Source organism: Cryptomeria japonica, chromosome 9 (assembly GCF_030272615.1).
Source record: "Cryptomeria japonica chromosome 9, Sugi_1.0, whole genome shotgun sequence".
NCBI lineage: Eukaryota > Viridiplantae > Streptophyta > Pinopsida > Cupressales > Cupressaceae > Cryptomeria > Cryptomeria japonica.
In genome coordinates, this window is record NC_081413.1 from 445702239 (window position 1) to 445723734 (window position 21496).

A 21496-nucleotide genomic window follows, 5' to 3' on the forward strand; every position below is an offset into this window, starting at 1 on the left:
TACTTACCAAAAGCAGATGCTCTAAATATAGTCTCAGTTTTAGTAGAACTCTAATCTCCAAGTTATTCAAGTTCAAAAGCAGTCAACTTCCCAAGTAATGTATCCCTGGTAACAGGGGTGTTTGACATTGTTCGGAGTTCATTTATTGCAGTATCCTTCATTTTGTAAGCTGTAGGTAGAACTTGGAGAATCTTTGAAACAACCTCATCCTCATTAACATTTCCACCGCTGCATTTGATTCCCATGACAATCTCATTCACTCTATCCATGAAAGAATTTATCTTCTCATCTTCTTCCATCTTCAAAGTTTTGTATCTCACCCGATAACCTTCAATTTTTACAATCTTTATTGCTTGGTCACCTTCATAAAGAGTTTCAAGCTTCAAATAGATCTGCTTTGCGCTTTCCAGCTCTATAACATTCAACAACTTCTCATTTGATAGGGTACTTAAAAAAGATTCTTTCATTCTGACATCATTATCAACATTCTTCTACTTGTCAGTAGGTGCTGAAGTTCCAGAATTAGGATCATGAGGTGTATACGCTTTCTCTGTTATCTCCCAAATTTCAGCTCCAAGAAATCTCAGATGAATCTTCATTTTCTCCTTCCATATTTTGTAATATGTACCATCAAATCTGGGAATCTCCTTCCATTAGGGATTGAATGTAGAACTTGATGCCATCTGATCTCCTCAAGCTGTTAACATTCTATAGAGAGGACCTCACTCTGATACTAATTGTTAGAATCTTTGATACTAGAGGAAAACTGAGAGGGTGGGGGGGAGGTGAATAAGTTTCCCACAAATATAACAATTAATAGAGATTATAAATTGTTGACTCTAAAATTTACTTTGAAAGCAAACAACCTTATGGGAAATTCAGTGATGGGGGACCAATTAAGTGAGAATCACTGAATGAACTTTGAGTTTAAGAAGCCGACTCTTCCTTATGGTTTTGAGAAAAGCGGAAGAAGGAAAAACTCAAAACAATAAGATCTAAACTATTGAGGCGATACACCAAAGAATTTTATAAAAAACATTAATAGCATATAAAACCCAAAGACATGAGGTTTTAAAGCCCATTCAACAATATACATATCTGGACAAAACCACAAGTAAGATACAATCAAAATTTGTTTGCAACATAAATAAATATTAATCATGCATCTACCAGATAACAAGTGCAAAACATAGTATAATCGACAAAGTCTTAGATATATACTTACAAAGTTATTAGATTCACAATGGAAATCACATAAAACCATCAAAGCATGCTGAAAAGAGGCATCACAAAGGCCACAAGCACAATTTCATTAACCTTCTTTAGAAAACAGTAACAGCTAAAAGGCCAAAATTCTAACTAAGAAAACTTAATTGTTTCTTTCTGAAAGTTCTAAACCCCCCTAATAGGGAAAAAACAAACATAAATAGAGCCCACAGCTCTGCTAACAACCCTAACATCTTCCAACCAAGCACAACCACCCCAAAAACAAAATATCATGTCATCGCACTCTGCGGGAACACACCCAGCAAAACAGCCTCCGAAGTTGTTACTCCCACCCAGCCGTGACGATCTTCATACCCACTTGAACAAAAACACCATGTTGTGCCATTAACTAGCAAACCTCACACGTTGAACAACACGTGGAAGCTCAGGGGAACCTCTTCGGAGGAGCCTCCCAACCAGAATATTACCAACAACGTGGAGATACCAGGTATCTCCATCTTTCTCAAACCACAGGGTGGGGCCCAAAAGAAAAGTCGAGTCACCAAAATTGATCCATTTGTCACCTCCGCGCTCTTTGAGACTTCGAAACATAAAAAATAGGCCATCGAGACAATGCTGAGATAACACTTGGCCCGTACGTCAAGCGCGCCTGGAAAGAAAGAGAATGAAAAGAAGCATCTCGATCAAAAATGTGCCTGCAAACTTTAACTAAAAACAATGTGAACATTTCTTGTCGACTAAAAGGGGGAATTCTGCCTACAAAATACTGAGAACCCAAAATTGCTGGTTTGGAGACCATACTTCATGCTAGAACAAGGCAGAGCAAATCAAAGACCTGCTACAAGGAGGTCCAATCTTCTTTAGGGGGCAACACTTGCGATTCTAGATTTTGATAATGCTAATCTAGGCAGATAATTTCATCAAAAGGAAGGCTAATTGGCTCATCATGAACCAACTTCAAGAGTGTGTAAAGATGAGCTAAGGGGTGCAGGAGAAGTTTAACCTCCTTCATGGAGATGGGATTACTCAGGTACTAGATGAAAGATCTATCATGCTGCAAATGCTTGACTTGACTTAATACTTCTTCAACCTCCAGTATAGATCCATCTAGAGGGAACGGATAAGGTACACCTAATGAGACAAACCTCTCTATACGTTGTTTGATATCTAGATAGAGATTTGCAAGGGCTCAAGTGTCACTACTACATGCATGATCACCCTATGATGATTGATGAAAATATTCATCTTCTTGATCAGTTGCCAGCAGTCTGCTATCCTCTTTGCTCTCAATTCTTCATCTTGGGTTGTGTATAACATTTGGATTAGGTTCTGAGCCATGGGGATCTTAGGACCGAGGATGAACATAGAGCTGTTGACAAGGGCTCTTGCCTTGGTGTAGAGGAATTGCACTTCCCAAATGAATATCACCACAGGCTGTTGTGAGGGGCTATACTTCTTAATTCTTTCCCAATGGGAAACATACAATTCGATTAGAATTGATGAAAAATCTTGAGAAACCTGCGCGGGGGGAGGAATATTTTGCAACTCCAAAACCTCTTTGCTCTTGGAAGCTACTTCATGCTGCAACTCTTTGCACCTATTTTTCTCGATGATCACCTAGCTTTCCAAAGTGAGAATCCTGACGCTTCCGTCTTGCATTGCTTGGTGGAGCTGCACTGTATGATCCCATTCTTGCTATAAAAAAACTCCCATGTCTAGGAATTTCCTTTCGAATGATCCTAGACTATCCTCCCTACTCTGGAGTTCTACTTCAAACCTCGCTTTCTCTTCTGAGAGCATAATTTGTGCATCACTCAGTTGTCGGGCATACTCTTCTTTTGGATGGACTTATCCACACAGTTGAACTTGTACTTGGGTGGAATCTCTCAAAGCTTCCCTTAGCTACTGGATCTCCAGGTCTTTCTCCTATAATTATTTTAAGACCACACTCCTTGTCACTTCCTGACCCTTCAATTGGGTGCTCATGTTATTAAGGGCTGACTACAGCTTTCCCTTTTCTTAATTGGCTTGCATCAACAAACCCTCCAAGCAATTAATTTCTGAGCTCCATGCCTTGTCTTCCTTCCTCTACCGGGTCAAGGAATCTCGGAGATGCACATACTCTACTTGTATTTTCTCTAGGCAACAGGTCTTTCTGATGAAATCTTAAGACACAGCCTTTGAAATTTCTTCCATCATCTCCACCTTGTTAGATGCCATAGCATTTTGAAGGCTGATGCCAATAGAATGCAAGGTGTTAGTCACTTGGTCTCATTTGGGACTCTGGCTTGTCGACTTTAGGGAGAAGGTTTGCAAAGAAAAGACAATCTTTCTCTTCACTGAAATGCGTTTGTAGGTGTGGATGGGATGGATGGAACCTTCCTTTTCTTTTTGCTTGCCCATCTTACTAATGTGAGTAGTCATGGAATAGGCAACTTGGTTCTAGAAATCATCTGGGTTATCAATATCCTGGCCTGCAAAAGCTGCACCTAGGGGAATTGCAAAGGGAAACTGGGAAATAGGCCCACTGAAAGTGGTCTGAATAGGTTGGGCAAGGGTTAGTGGGGAAAACAATGGGATGAAAGGAGAGGCTCCAAATGGAAAAGGAAACATGGATGATGACCCCATGATTTGGGGGGAGTGGACTCTCCAAAACCAAGCCTACGTGACACGGAGGTTGCTTCAAACATTTGCGTGGGAAAAGCTATGGGGATGAAGGTAGCGGCTGAGAAAGGGATGAAAGCCTGTAGGAATATATGTTGGGGTTCGACCAGCATCCCGATGAGTGCCAATGTAAGGGCAGTAGGTACCTGGGTTTGCATTGTGGCAAGACGGATAGCAGAGGAAAAAGCTTGAGCAAGAGACAAACATACAGAAGGACGTTCCTGAGCTGTGAAAGGCACCGACTACTATGGATCTGGGAGCACTCTTGGAGTTTGAGAAGTGGGACTCCTCCCTGTTGAACTTGGATATTGCCTTTTCCTTGGAGGGGTGCCGCATGACTACTTCTCAGCTTGTCTTTTACCAGCCTAGGAACTAGGCGTGCAAGCAGAACTAGCTAGGGGGAGGAGGATTTTAGGCTCTAGATCTTGTTCTTTGACACTTATAATGTCTATCTCCTGTCATGGGGTCACCTTGGGGGACAAGTCCCCATGTGAGGAACTATCACCTATCTCTTCATCAGATTTATTTAGCTGACATAATTCTTGCTCGAAGCGCTCATGATAAGGGGTATTTACAATATTAGCTCTAGATTGGCTTACTTCTCTCTGATAAATCCAAAAGTGTTCCCTCTTTATCCCAGGCTAGGCTTCTGCTTTCATACTTTCTAACATCATCTGAGGAATAGGCTTTGCGGGGTTGTACCTCTGCAAGAGTGAATAGAAACTCAACCATAAGGGGCGCTTAAGGACAGGGAAATCATCAAAACCCACATACAAACCTGGTTAATCAACCTGAGGGTTTCTGCACCCCTCTCATGAGCTCTGCTGCTCATTCTTTACTGCATTCTTTCTTTTACTAAGGCAACCATCAGGGTCATAGCTCTAGGAGTCATTGATCACTACTAGCCCAAGCTGCACTAGCTTAGACGTTAGGAGCTCTTCAGCAATGTTTCTTTGTACCAGAGTGATCAAATTGATAGCTTTGTGGTATTCAATAATGGAGGTATCATGCTTTTTTGCTCCTATAGCCCTCTCAATTCTTACCAATTGTTGTGCAATCTCCAAAGCAAGGGTCCTCTCGATAACATAGATGGGCAAATGGAAAGGTTCCTTGATAAACCCATGCACTCGAGCAAAAGAAAATTGTGACCTATGAACCAATCGCAGGGAGGGCGCTCATTCTACATCTAGTTCATATGGACTTGAGAAAAGAAAGCTAATGGTTCATTAGGGAATGAACTGAAATCTTTGAGCACCAGAGTTAGGAAGAGGTCATGAAACTAGTACACATCGAAAGAAGCTAGTAGCAGGGGTGTCCAAGCTGACACTGACATCCTATTTCCTGACTCATCACAAGTTACCAACCACATGTGCTAGATGAAGAAAGCCTCATTCTAATGCAACAATAGATGGACTAAGACTAAGGAAAACCTGAATCATCAGAACTGTTGAAACTCTGATAATTTCTTCACCATGGCTCTAGCTATGGCAATTGAGAAGTCAAAATGAAAGGACTCTGTCTGCTTCCTGCACTTAAAAATAAAACCAATCCTTGCAGTTATAATGTATTTGTCATTATCATAACTCCATAGCCAGATGAGGGTAGAAGAAATATCCTTGAGGTCATCATGCTTCAGATCATTGTATGATAGTGGGAACTTCGAAAGCCTGGAAGATAGACTTCAACTGAGTGTGCTTTGGCAAAAGGTCAATGAACCTCTCTTGGTATTTCAAAACTCTTCCATTGAATTCTCTAAGAATTCCTTTGATCCTTCGAAGATAGGGCCATACATCATATTCCTAACAGCCTCTGGAGAGATTACCACCTTCAAGGAAGAGCCACTAATAGAATAGATGGTGGGGTCAAAAACATCGGTGTAGACCACTATGAGTTATGAGCAATATGGAACCATGGGGACCACAAATTGGGGGGCACCACTACCCCAGAAATTAACTACCATTGACTGTGATTCTACTCTATGGTGAAGCATTCTATTACATGCATGTGACCTCTATTAGGTTCTTGGGTTGCTTGCGGACCTCTAGCTCGAAAACGTTTTCAAAGGGATCCAGTACAACGGATGTATTTTGAGTGACCGTATTTGCCTTGACTTTTGTTCTTGGGTACTCCACTTTGGGAGGAATGGCGTGCGAATAATATGAGAGTTCTCCAAAAAGATTCTCCCAGAATCTTCCATGAGTAGAGCTTGAGGATGTTTCTTCGGCCTCCATTTTTAGGCTATTAATTTACCTCTATAAAACATTCAAAAATTAAGAGAGAAAAAACCACTTAGGTTACAAAATCATAATGAGACGAAAAAAAGAGGGTAATCTTTCTCTTTAAATGCACTGCATGCCCAGATTTTTGCAAAAGCGATTGCTTAATGGCAAGTGCTTGCCTACATGCATGCTAGCTCATTTTGTAGCTACAATAAACTCCTAAGGAGGATGACCACCACCATTCCTAATTTCCAAGAAAGTGTTTAGTTAACCCTCCATTACTTGAAAACGTTTGAGAGAAAAGGCATGTCTGGATAGATCTTTTCTTTAACCGAGAGAATCAACAGGCAGTGAAGCTTGTGCAAGTTGAGACAGTCCTATGGAGGTTGAGTTTTAAATGTGATGTACTTGCACATACATGTGGCATCCACTTACATAGACTCCTTCTTTGAGGTACCTAGTGTTAGGTCCCAGAGACAACTAAGAGGGGGGGTGAATCAGTTGTTAAATAAATTCAAACCAAAAACAACTTAACCAACCTTAATGCTTAATACCGATAAACCAAACTTTATGCTGGTAGACAATTTATCAGTTAATTATAGTACTGGTAAAGATTAATGCATGAAACAGAAAGACAATAACATCCACAACACATAATACCAATATTTGTCTGTGGAAACACTATAAGGGGAAAAACCACAGTGGGAAACCTTACCCACAATTAGATGATATTATTGTAGATAGTATGTGTATACAAATGGGGTCTGTACATGCAGAAAGGCCAAGCGCCTAGAGCTCACTACTCAAACACAAATAGGAGTCACACTAGCTACAATTGCATGGTTAAATCCAATAAGAATGTACTACTCAAAATAGCATTTCATATGCTGAATTCAGTACCGGTGTAGTTCTGATTGTCTTTACAAATACCTTTCTTCACCTTCAAATGATGTATATGTGTATAGCTCTGCTTATTCTCGCATATACCTTCTAACAATTCCTTGTCCTTAGTGCATATTGATCTTCCAAATAAGATCTTACATATATACCATAACCTAAGACCAATTTTAGTAGGTCGGCTCTAAAAGATATTACTATAAAACAATTACAAGTAAATCAATAGCCAATGCAATATCCGATTCAAAATGTTGGCTTAATGCATTTACAATAACAACAAAATTATCTCCAAAGCGTGTCGTGCTTATCTGGAATAGATAAGCCTACTGGTGCATAACCTGGACCTATTTGTTGGTAACAACAAATATACAAATACAAATATGCCAATAAACAAATCTCCAAGAAAAAGTGTCCAAATGATGTCTTCGACATTACTAAGTGTTTTCCATATCATTCCAAGTGCCGGTGAACACTATATCTTGCTAGTGCACCAGATACCAGTGATTGTGCATAAGTCACTTGCTTGCCGGTGAACATTGCTGATCCTCCAAAGTGCCAGAGTTGATAAGTGTTGATAGGTGTTGACATCAATGACAAAACCATACCAGAATACCAACAATCTCCCTCTTTGGCATTGATGGCAACATAAGGTGGAAAAACCATCAAAGTGCCAAAATAGAAATGCCAAATACCAAAACCCAACATCTCCCAAAAGAGATCATAACCAGAAATCAAAATTCAGATATAGAGAGTAATCAATCATCTCAAAGTATCAATCTCTCCCCGAATGAATAATCTCTCTCCAAAAGATAATGTGTTTTTCCATAGATATATCTCCCCCTTTGACATCAAATACCAAAGCCAATACAAAACTAGATGTAAATACAAAATACCAACCAATTTAGTATGCCAACTACTCCCCCTGAGAAGTAGCTCTCCTCATCAAAGCCAGAGTAAAAGATTTCGTTGTTAGTTCTGCGGGTTGATGACAAACATCAACTATCTAAGTCTCTACTGGTGGGGGTATGCCCCAAGCTGGTCTCTAAGATATTCAAAGGTCTCTTTAGGCAGAGGTTTGGTGAAAATATCATCAATCTGCTCTTTATTATTCACATAAACCATTTTTACTTCTTTTGCTTCTACATTCTCTTTCAAAAAATTCAGTTTGATAGAAACATGTTTGGTTTTAGAATGTAATACCAGATTCTTAGATATATCAATTGCTACAGTGTTATCACAATAGATAGTTATAGGTTCCTTGCATTTTTCCTTTATGTCCTTCAACATTTTCTTAAGCCATAATACCTATGTACAGTTAGTTGTTGCTGCAACTTATTTTGATTCTGCTGTTGATAAAGATGTACAACTTTTTTTCTTACTCAACCAAGAAATTAATCTGCTTCCAAGAAAAAATGCTTCGTCGGTGTTTCTTTTTCTGGCATCCACATCTCTTGCCAAATTTGTATCTGTGTATGCACATAATTCAAAGTTTTCATCTCTAAGATACCATAAGCCAAGATTTGTAGTACCTTGTAAGTACTGGAAAATCCTTTTTACTGCTGATTCATGATTTTCTCTAGGATTACTTTGAAATCTTGAAACAATACATACTGCATTCATAATGTCAAGTCTTGTTTGTGTCAAATACAGTAGGCCTCTTATCATAGATTTGTACGTAGTCAGATTAACAGGTGTAGATTCATCCCTTAGTGATAATTTCTCATTTGTAGTCATAGGTGTGCTTACCAGTTTAGAGTTCTCCATCCCAAATTTCTTTAGTAACTCTTTCAAGTATTTGGATTGACTCAAGAATATACCTTTATCAGTTTGTGAAATCTGCAATCCTAATTTTTTTTTATCTCTCCAATCATAGACATTTCAAATTCTTGTTGCATTTCAATAGAAAAATCTTTACATAATCCATCTTCTCCTCCAAAGATTATATCATCTATAACCAAGATGTCATCATTAGTCACTTTGTAGTATAAGTTTCCATCAACATTACCTTTAGAAAATTCAATCTTCAAAAGATACTTATCCAATCTAGCATACCAATCTCTTGGAGCTTACTTCAACCCATACAAAGCTTTCCTTAACCTGCAAACCATATCTTTATTATCTGTCAAAGAAAATCCATCAGGTTTCTCAATGTAAACTTCATCTTCAAGATCTCCATTAAAAAATGCACATTTAATATCCATTTGATATACTTTGTAGTTCTTGTTTGCTGTAAAAGCCAAGAATAATCTGACTGCCTCAATTCTAGCTACTAGTGCAAAGGTTTCATTATAATCAATTCCTTCTTTCTGAGAATATCCCTTGCACACTAGTCTTGCTTTATTTTTTATTACATTACCATCTTCATTTAGTTTGTTTCTGAATACCCATTTTGTTCCAATCACATTTTTGTCTTTAGGCTAGGGAACTAATGTCCATGTGTTATTTTTCTCAATTTATTCTAGTTCCTCTTCCATAGCTTTAATCCAATGTTTATCTTCACATGCCTCATTAATTGATGATGGTTCAATTTAAGAAATAAGACATACCTCTTCATTTGTCAGTCTTCCTCTTGTCATAACTCCTTGATACTTGTTCCCAATTATCTGATTTTCCGAGTGATTCAGTCTTACATACCGGGGTGTCTTTGTTTACTATTGTTCCTTAGTTATAGTGGAATTTTCAGATGATACTGGTGTAATTGGATCTTCATTCCATACCGGTGGATTCAGTGTAGGTTCATTTGTCAGTATCTCTATTGCCGGTTCAGAGTCTATATAACTTGAAGTTCCTCTAAACTGTTCATCAATCTTCACATTTGTACTCTCAACAATTTTATGCAATCTTTTGTTAAAACATCTATATGCCTTGCTCTTAGATGAATAACCAAGAAATATTCCTTCATCACTTCTAGGATTAAATTTTCCAATATACTCATCTCTTCTAATATAGCATTTACTTCCAAATATTCTAAAATATTTAAGAGTAGGAGTAATACCAGACCATAGTTCATGAGGGGTCTTACCAATTTCTCCTTTGATGTGAACTTTGTTGAATGTGTAGATCGCTCTTCTTACTGCCTCTCTCCAATATACATGTGGTATATTTTCTTTAGATAACATAGTTCTAGCTGCATCCAAGATAGTTTTGTTTTTCCTTTCTACAACTCCATTCTACTGTGGTGTCCGAGGTGCTGATAACTGTCTTTTGATTCCATTCACTTCACAGAGTGTATTAAATTCCTTAGATGTGAATTCTCCTCCTTGATTTGATCTCAGACATTTGATTTTCTTACTGGTTTCATTCTCTACCATTGCTTTGAATAGTTTGAACTTTCCAAGTGCTTCTGATTTTTCTCTGAGAAAAGTAACCCAACACATTCTAGAATAGTCATCAATAATTAGCATGAAATATCTATCACCTTGTAAGCTTTTAGTTCTAGCTGGACCACATAAATCAGTATGAATTAAGTCAAGAGCACTATTTGATTTTTCTAGAATACTTTTAAAAGATGCTCTAACTTGTTTTCCAAATTGACATTCCTTACATACTGGATTGTGAGGTTTGACAATCTTAGGTAAATCTCTAACTGCCTTAGTAGTACTGATTTTTACCATGCAATCAAAATTTACATGACAAAGTCTCTTATGCCATAGCCAACTTTTATCAATATGTGCAATCAAGAATGTCTTTTCGCTGTTATTCAAATGAAAGAGATTACCTCTAGTTTGATTACCGGTTGCAATTTCCAAACTAGTTATGTTCATGATTTTGCATTTAGCATTCTTGAATTGTAACTGAAATCCTTTTTCAACTAGTTGACCAACACTCAAAAGATTATGCTTTAAACCTTCTACATAGTAAACATTGTTAGTATTATGCTTTCCACCAAAAGATATGGTACCTTTTCCTTTGATTAAACAAGATTTGTCATCTCCAAATCTTACCAGACCTCCATTATATTCCTGAAAGTTCAAGAATTTACCTTTAACACCAGTCATATGATGTGAACATCCTGAATCAATGATCCATTCATCCTTAACTTCAACTTTAGTTGTCAGGGCCTGCTCTACCGGTTGAACAGTAGGTGCCATTTGATCTTCTGTTATAGCAACAAAAACCCATCCATTGTCCATCAGATCTTCATCAGAATCATCAATGACTCCTTCATCGGCGAGATAGCAATATTTATCTTTGTTCTTCTTAAATCTGTATCTCTGGTATTCAGGGTTAGGCTTGTATGTTCTTCTAGCTTCTTCTCTTAGTCTAGCATGTCTATCAGGGCATCTTGAAGCCATATGACCAATCTTATTACAGTTAAAGCATTTAAAGGGTGCTTTACCTTCATACTTACTTCCAACTGGACCTTTAGGCATTTTCCTTGCAAATAGTGCTTCAAGTTCTTCAAGTTCTTCAATTTCTCTCCTGCTTTCCTCAAGTTCTTTTGCATAAAAGGCTTTCCAATCAGACTTGTCAAATGATGGTGCATATGATGTTGATGCCTTAAAAGCTAAATCTGTCTTTATAGTAGCAACAGGACCAAATTCCTCAATTTCAAAAGCTGAAAGTTTTCCAATCAATGTATCCCTAGTTACTGATGTATTAGGCATTGTTCTCAACTCATTTATAGCAGTGACTTTCATTTTTTATGTCGATGACAATCCTCTTAAAATTTTTCAAACAATTTCATCTTTACTTAAGGTTCCTCCATAACATTTAATACCCAAAACAATTTCATTTACTCTTTTCATAAAAGCAGAAATCCTTTCATCTTCTTCCATTTTTAAATTTTCATACCTGACTCGGAAGCTTTCAAGTTTTGCAATTTTGACTGTGGAATCTCCTTCATTCAATGTTTCCAAATGATCCCAAATATCTTTAGTAGTAGACCTATTTGATAATCCCATGATTTTCTGATCTGTTAATGCACTCAAAAGTGCTTCTCTTTCTTTGCAATCATTTTCCTCATCTTTAGCCAAGTGTGGTGGATTAGGCTAACTGTTTGTAGGAGTTGTATAGCCATTCTTTGTAACATCCTAGATGTCCTTTCCAATGCAATTTAGATGTGTCTGCACTCTGATCTTCCATATTCCATAGTTGGTTCCATCAAGTTTAAGACTGTCCTTCCTAAAATAGTTAGTAGACATTGGATCTCCTCAAGCTGTTAAACTTCTGCAAAAAGAGGACTAGGCTCTGATACCAATTGTTAGGTCCCAGAGACAACTAAGGGGGGGGGGAATGTGAATCAGTTGTCAACCAAATTCAAACCAAAAACAACTTAACCAACCTTAATGCTTAATACCAGTAAACCAAACTTTATGCCGGTAGATAGTTTATCAATTAATTATAGTAGCGGTAAATATTAATGCATGAAATAGAAAGAAAATAACATCCACAACATGTAACACCAATATTTGTACGTGGAAACCCCGTAAGGGGAAATACTATGGTGGGAAACCTTACCCACAATCAGATGATACTACTGCATATAGTATGTGTATACAAATGGGGTCTGTACATGTAGAAAGGCCAAGCACCCAGAGTTCATTGCTCAAACACAAATAGGAGTCACATTGACCACAATTGGATGGTTAAATCCAATAAGAATGTACTGCTCAAAATAGCATCTTCATATGCTGGATTCAGTATCGGTGTAGTTCTGATTGTCTTTACAAATACCTTGCTTCACCTTCAAATGATGTCTACGTGTATAGCTCTTCTTATTCTCGCATATACCTTCTTACAATTCCTTATCCTTATCGCATATCGATCTTAAAAATAAGATCTTACATATATACCATAACCTAAGACCAATTTTAGTAGGTCATCTCTAAAAGATATTACAGTAAAACAATTACAAGTAAATCAATAGCCGATGCAATATCTGATTCAACATGTCGGCTTAATTCATTTACAATAACAACAAAATTATCACCAAAGCATGTCGTGCTGATCTGGAATAGATAAACCTGCTGGTGTATAACCTGGACCTATTTGCTAGTAGTAGCAAATATGAAAATACGAATATGCCAATGAAAAAATCTCCAAGACAAAGTATCCAACTGATGTCTTCGACATAACTAGGTGTTTTCCATATCATTCCAAGTGTCGGTGAACATTATATCTTGTCGGTGTACTAGATACCAGTGACTATGCATAAGTCACTTGCTTGTCGGTGAACATTGCTGATCCTCCAAAGTGCTAGAGTTGATAAGTGTTGATAGGTGTTGACATAAATGACAAAACCATACCAAAATACCAACACCTTGTAGGACATTGCCAACTCTGAATCTAGGTTGATTTCCTTGGATTAATTAATGGAAAAATGGCAAGAGCATTGGAGTTTGGGAAGGTTGGCACCTCAAGAATTCGTCATTGCGAGCTGCAATTTTTCTATAAATATGTCTTTTCAGACATTCTTTTGTATAGTGCTAGCTTCAACAACGGAGTTTCTTCAACCATGGATACTCCTGTTAGGCTTGTCAGCAGCAAAGCGTAGGTCGATTTCCTTGGAAATATCTCTGATCAGAGGCTGCAGCTGATGATGCGGCAAAAGAATCCTATGATAATTGCTGCTATTAAGTGGGTACTTGGAGAGGACTTCATAAAAAATGCAGATTGATACCATGTGAACACTAATATTTGTTCGTGCTTTATAGCCTCACTACTAGATTGTGGTCTGCCTAGGCCACTAGCTTCGCAGCTTACCAAGGCTCTCATTTTCCAGGACTCTCTAGGAAGATTGGAGGAGGTAATTACATATGATGTCCCTTTCAGGGGGCTCCCTTTATCATCTGACCTGAGACATTTTATTTTATCATGTCCCTTTCTAGCAATGAAGTACCCTGGCATCCACTCATCAGCGGTCTGAAGATGATGACATTGTCTTTTCATCGGTTTCGCGTCGAGCTTGCTGCAAAATTCCTCTTGCAGGTCCATATGATAGTCCCTATCCCTGGAGAGATCGAATGGTATTTTGATTTTAGGGACTATATATTCCCTTCAGTCCTGACACTGCACATACAACTAAATGTGGTTGTTATCTTTATGGCTGGGGTGCTTGGAGGTGATTATGACCTCGAGTGGTCGAAGGAGGATGACACTCCTGATCATAGTGGAGACCCAAACTTCCTGATAGAGGATGATGAGGACAAAGAAGATCAATGAACTAGCAATGGCCTACCTTGTAGTTTTGATTTTGACTTGTCATTTTGTAAAAATAGGAGGGGGGCAGAAGCCTTGCTCTTTAATGTAAAAGAAAAACAAAATGCATAATATGATAAATTTTCTCTTTTGTTCAATCATGGCATATTTTGTTATTTCTATTACCTTGCTTGGATATGACTAAGAATAATTAAAATAAATAAGGCATGCAAAAGCACTATTTACAATTTATACATATGGGGAGGAAGAAAACTTTAATAGAAAGGCATAAGGTGGAAACCATTAACTGGGATCCAAAGGGGGCGTCCATTCATGTCTTTGAGGTCGAATGCGTTAGCACCCCTCCAATTTAAAATGTGGAAAGGCCCCTTCCACAAACAATCAAACTTGGCATGATGGTCGGGCTTTGCCACCCTTTCATTGTATTTCAGCATGAGATCCACAGGGCTGAAAACTGCACTAGAGCTCTTTTTACTGTCAAACCAATTTTTGATGGTTTCCTACCTATCCTGGAGAGTGATGAAGGCTGTCTCTCTAGCCTCTCCCAGCTCCATAATTTCTACCAATCTTATGGTCATGGGGCCGTTTTCTGCCACCTCGATAGACTTAAGTACCTGTAGGGTTGGGATCTCTAAAGAGGTAGGAAAAAGTGCATCCTTCCCATAGACCAGCTTGTATGGGGAAGTTTTTAGGACCTACTTGGTTGGTATTCTATCCACCCATAATGCACTTCTCAAATGATGGTGCCACTCCCTCTTATATTCTGAACCTATCCTCTTGATAATCCTAATCAAGTTCTTGTTGGTGGACTCGGCAAGTCCATTCCCCTGAGGGTAGTAGTTAGACGAGATTTTGAGATAGATACCTCTATTGATGGTGAATTGGGTAATTCTCTAGCCGGTGAATGCACACACATTGTCTGATAAGATGGTTTTGGGGAACTGTATCGACATGCCAAGTCTACTAGGAAAGCCAACACTTCACTTTCTGATGAATTCTTTAAAGGAACGACTTTGGACCATCTGGCAAAATAATCAATGGCGGTCAGGATCCACTTGTGTCCAGCCGAACTTGGGGGATTGATCATCCTGATGAAATCAAGTCCCCACTGAGAGAAAGGCTCTTATACTAACATAGGCCTGAGGGGCATTGCTTCTTTTCTGCCTCTACCAATATAATACTGGCACTCCTTGCATTCTCTTACCAAATTGTGCGCATCCTTAAAAATGGAAGGCCAAAAATATCTAGCCTAGGTAATTTTGATGATGGTTATGGGAGTCGAGAAGTGGCCTCCGGATGAACCATAGTGAAATTCATGTATGTAATACCCACCCTAGTGAGTTTTCTTGGCATGGACATTATTTGTTATATTTGGTGATATGGGACTCTATATTTCCTTGTTAGAGTAGATGATGAGACATATTTAGTTATATTTGCACCTTTATGGTTCAGTATGTTATCTGATGCATTAGTGAGTTAGGCGTTTCATTAGTTTATGTACATGATCTCATTATGATAATCTTTTCAAATGGCTGATATATTATAAGTTTATTATCTCCAGCTAACAATGCTAACCTAGTCATGCTTGGAATAGATTATTATATGAGATATCTATAGGATGAGGGGAGGTAGTCATAGTTACTATATGGAGACCCACACGATGCCGCACTCCCCCTCTTTGTTTGTCATTTGTATATAGATATATATTTCTATCGTTTCGGTGATGCAGGATTGCAGGTACTAGGCATCGACTCCACCTGGCTACATAGGCCTGAGCATGCCTCTAAATCCTCGAATGTTGTTGTTGCGGAGATAACACCAAGGTTCCCACAAGCAAAACTATTGGATGTAGGTATCCCGTTTAGGAAGATCACCCTATCTTGAGGGTTGGGCAATGTCATGTTTATGATGGCTATTGGTTTGAGTATTTTGATTGGTTCTAATTTATGTTGTTCGTAATGATTTTTTATATAATGTTTGATTATTTATTTTATAGGATACCTACACATTAAATGATTTAAGTGGCTTATGTTATGTGGCATTAAAAAAATGAAAAAGAAGTAATATAGATGTATTATGTTATATTTATGAACATATATATATATAAATATATATATTGTGTGTGTGTATGTGTAATATAAGAATTGTTTTTATTAATTCTATATATATATAAAAAAGGATAAAATAAAAAGACCGAGGTTTAAAATAATATTATCTTAGTCAATGAGTTTTGAACCTATGAATTCTCTTGTATAAGTCTTGATAGTTACCATTGGGCTATATGTGTTATTTGAGATTTTTATTTAGCTATCTAGTATTTAGTATACTTATTTTCGTGGGGTATCTATTAAATTTTAAATAAACTATTATAGTTAGTGTTAATAAATAATACCAACCGTAGAGGTTGGAATGGTTGCTTCTCGTAAAACAACCTCTCCAACTATACAAGTTGGTATTATTTATTGAAGTTTGTATTTTAGAGGAAGGGGTTGGTATTTTTCAGGAAGATAAATCAGAATAAATTTGAAGGTTTAGGAGTAGGAAGAGAGATTTGCACAAGGGGTTGGATTTTTTCTTGTTCTTTCTCAAAAGATTTTCTTCGCCAGACCCAAGGTAGGCCTCATTCCAAGAAGAATCCATGTGGCTTGCTTGTGTTGTATGTTATGCTTGCATAATTTAAATGAATATTAGATGAAAATTTAAATTGAAAAATCTGAATATTATTCTAGAAATACTTTATTTTGCTTCTTTCCTTGTTTGTGTAAGGGATATTCTTTGGTTGGGAAATTCAATTTGGAGAAAATGAGTTTAATGTTGGAGAGTAATGACTCTTGTATTTATTTTTATGTTTATTTTTAATATAAAAATTATTTATGATCTGTAGTGATTCAAATATAAAAATACATCTATAATTAAATGTCATATCTCAACCAACAACTATTCTTCAAGTGTCAAGTATCAACCCAACAAACAAGATTTCCATTCTTATGATTGTCCCAATTTTGATAGTTTTGATTCTGTTATTCATAGCTTTAATTACAGATAATATTTTTCAAATCGCTTCAGTGAAAACATAGAAATCTAGGTGTACTAAAAATATCCAAAATGTAGGGAAATCCAACAGTTCATTTGAAATTTAAGTTCCCCGTACTGAGACTAATTTTCTGTCAATAAAAACTCAAAAAAAAATCATTGTTTGTGTCACTAGGGCATCAAATATCTTCCTCAAACTAAAAGCAAATGATTTTAAAATAAATGGATATGAAAGATAACTCCAAATATTATATTAATCCAAAATATTTCATCTTTTAATGGCTTAAAATGAATTTATGAACAAACTCTTTTACACAACTCAATCAAAGAGGGTTTTAAATAGTTTTAAGAAAATTTATTTAAACTTTTATTATAATCTTTGGTTGAGGCTAAAAATTATTTCAGATTAAATATAAATCATTATACTATTTTCTCAAATATATTTCAATCTTCACTCAAACCATTTATCAAGATAAATATCTATTAAACAACAAGGAAACATGGTTCCATTTTATGGGGTTTTGAGTTGTTCTTTGGGTTGCTTTTCCTTCCTAGGGGTTTGGGTGCTTTCTATAGTAGGTACCTCTATTTTAAAGACCTCTAATTCATGTATGTGTGGTGTTCATGATAAAAAAATAAAATTAGTGTTTTATATATGTTATGCGTTGGCCACCTCCTTCTCATGCTTGATTGTGGCTTAGAGATAAGGGTAAGACTCATCCTTATGGTTCAGAGGACATGGGAGAGTACTTGAACTTATATACTGATTGTGTGACATGATTTATTATTTTTTATTTGATGAATGTTTGAGTAGGGTAACTAGATACCCTAAGTGGGTGGCTCACTATAGGTTGCCAAGACACAAAGTGGTTGCTAGGAGATCCAATGAGTGGATTTAATTCAAGTGATAACCTTTTTAAAATGAACTTGGGTTGGTTTGGGATATAACACACTAATACAAGATAAATGATTATTTTAGTCCATATAGGCCTGTTGGAGTACCACGACCATTGTTACAAGCTAGGTGGATCCTTTTGAGAGGGGACCACGGTACATGGTAGGCAAGGTGGATCCCGACATTAAGGCTATATGATGACACCCACTTAATAGGTGTTTTGGTTCTCTCTCTCTCTCGTGATGTTATTTGATGTTGTTATGTGATATGTGGTTCTTCTTTATTGTTTTGGGGAAACATGTCTCATGGCCTTAGTATTGCCCTAGTACTTGCGTGGACCTTGGTTTTATCTCCTATCACGGGGGAGTGGACCTTGTGGTTCCACGTGGTTGGGTGGTAAATATTTTTTGAGGTGTGTTCATGATCTCTTTTGATGATGCTTCTTCATCCTTGGTTGAAGATGTTGAAGACCTTTCTTTTGAACTAGTACATTCAAATATTGTAAAGATTATTTGTCAGCCATGAATGGCCCTATAATAAACATGTAATTTTATGAAAAGCATTGTAAAAGGGAGGGTAGTTTATAGGAACTATGATAAGGGATGATTACTTTGTATTGAAACAATGTTTTTAAAAGTTATGTTACCCTTCCTATCCTATCTCTTCAAGATCTTATTGTATTGTTATGAAAATTGAGTAAAAGGCATTAATAGAAACTACAATTGCATTATTATATATGTTATTATCAAATGAAATGTATTAATTACATGGATGTTGTAAATAATAATCAAGGGGAAAATGATGCAAAGGATAGTTATTCATTCTATAGTGGGAATTGGATTATGGGAAATAGGATTGTTATGTACTTTTACTTTGGTCTCAAATGAAATGATAAAAGCTTTGTATCATATCAAACATATAGTAAATTTAATGTGTTGTGAAATATTATATCATGCTCAAAATTAAGAAGATCATTGTATGTTTATTTTATGCACATTATGTTATGTGTTAAGATGTTATATATTTCAATTATTTTGATGAACATTAAAGGGAACCTGTAAGGCATTAAGTACGTTTACTTTCTAGAAGTTGTAGATGTATGTTATATTAAAAAAAAATTGTAGCATATTTTTGAACTTTTGTTCTTGTCCTATCGGGTTCCCTAGTGGGGCATGACAATTGTTATCAGAGCCCTAGGTTGCTACACTGGAAGCTCTAGGGTCTATTATGCTTAGTTAGATTATATTTTAAATCTATATATATCCTTCTTATGTTGTGTTACTCTCCAAGATGGCCCCCATTACCTATAGAGAAGCTAGGGATGGAAACCAAAACTCTGCCTCTAGGTCTCAGCAAGAGAGTTTCCAACCAGACCATGAGGGAGAACAATCCCAAGGTACCCATAGGGAAGAGAGAGATGAAAGTAAGAATAATGAATCTGAAGGGGCTCAATTGAGGCTCATGATGTGGGAGATCCTACAGAGGTTAGATACAATTGAAAATAAATCAAAACATGAGGAAGGAAATAACTCTCAACATCATGATAGGGAAAGATATAGGAGCCCTAGGAGAGAGACAAAAAGACTAGATAGTGATTCTACTACTCACATGAGGGATTTACTTAGGGCTAAGATACCTATTTTCTTTGGCAATGAGGGGGGATCTATGATGGAAACTTGGATATTTGATCTTGAAAGATGTTTCACCGTGCACCCTTTTAGTAGCAATGTTAAAGCTAGATGTGCCATTATGCACTTAAGAAAGTTTGCTTCAACATGGTGGTGAATGGAGGAAGAAAAACTCTAGCTCAACATAAACACCATTTCTTGGGAATTATTTTTAGAAAGCTTTAAAGATAGATTCATGTCAGATCAATGGAGATAGGGTAGAGCAGAAGAATTTCATCACCTAAAATAAAACAACATGCTGGTTGAAGATTATGGGCGAAAGTTCTATGAACTTAAGCCCTTCTTGGGTTACAAGGAGGATGGACCTATGCTGGTGCAATATTTTATTAGGGGATTGAATGACCATATTTCTGGGGATGTAGTGGTCTTTGAACCAAAGAGTCTTCGAGATGCAATAGCCAAAGCCTTTCTAGTTGAGAGGAATGTCAATTTGGGTTTAGGAGGTCATTCCAGCAATTGAGGTAATAGTGTTGGGGCCATCTCTAAGGGGAACCAATATTAAGGGACATCAGGCTCTAAGAATCAACAATCAACTCTCAAAGGAGGACATTTCTCACACAAGAAAAAGTCCCAGAATTACAATCAAAGTGGTAGAAAATTTCAATACGAACAAAATTGTGGTAATTATCTCACCCAGTAGAAGTATACCCCTCAACCATCCTAAAATTCTCAGAACATTAATAAAGGGAGTTACCAGCAATCGAGTGCACCATCTACAAGAAATTTTGTGAGAAACACGGGTTGTTATTCTTGTGGGCAGCATGGGCATATTGCAGTACATTGTCCTCAATGCACCAAGTCCCTCACAAACCAGAATCAGGTAGCCTCTGAACCCACAGTAGGAAATGCAGGCCAGTCCAATAGAATATTTTCCACAATAGAGAAAAGGCAAGTTGATTACCAAGGTACAGTTATTGAAACCACAGGTTTGTTAAAGGGTAAAACTATATCTATTTTATTTGATTCTAGAGCAACTGATTCCTTTATATCTCCATCCTTAGTAGAAAAGTGTGGGCTAGTGGTGAAAGGTCAAGGAGTTAAGTGGCAAGTAGAACTAGCCTCTGGGACCGAAATGACCACAAATTTATGTGTCCAAGAATGTGAACTGGGATTAGGACCCTTCACTACAAAAGTAGACCTTCATGTAATCCCTCTTGACTCTTATGGGGTTGTTTTAGGTATGGATTGGCTAGAGGAGCATGAATCCAACATAGAGTGTAGAAAGAAAACTATATATTGTATTGATGATTTTGGTGAGCATAGAGTGATAGTGAGTATTTAGCGACCCATATCTCTCTGTATGATATCTGCAATGCAACTCAAGGGATGCATGCGAAAGGGATGTCAACTTTTTGTAGTCTTAGTTAAGGATCTTGATGAAGAGGAAAGTAAGGAAGTAGCACTTGATCACCCCTTGCTTCAAGAGTTTGCTGATGTATTTCCTAAGCAAATCCCAAGAATGCCTCCAAAAAGGGATATTGATTTTTGTATAGACTTGGTACGGGGAGTAGAACCCATCTCCAAGGCTCCAAATCACATGACTACTCAGGAACTAAGTGAGTTAAAGTTACAATTAGAGGAACTATTGGAAAAGGGTTTTATCAGGCCTAGTGTATCACCATGGGGTGCTCTAGTGATTTTTGTGAAGAAGAAGGATGGTTCTCTTAGGCTTTGTATTGATTATCGACAACTCAAAAAAGTTACCATTAAGA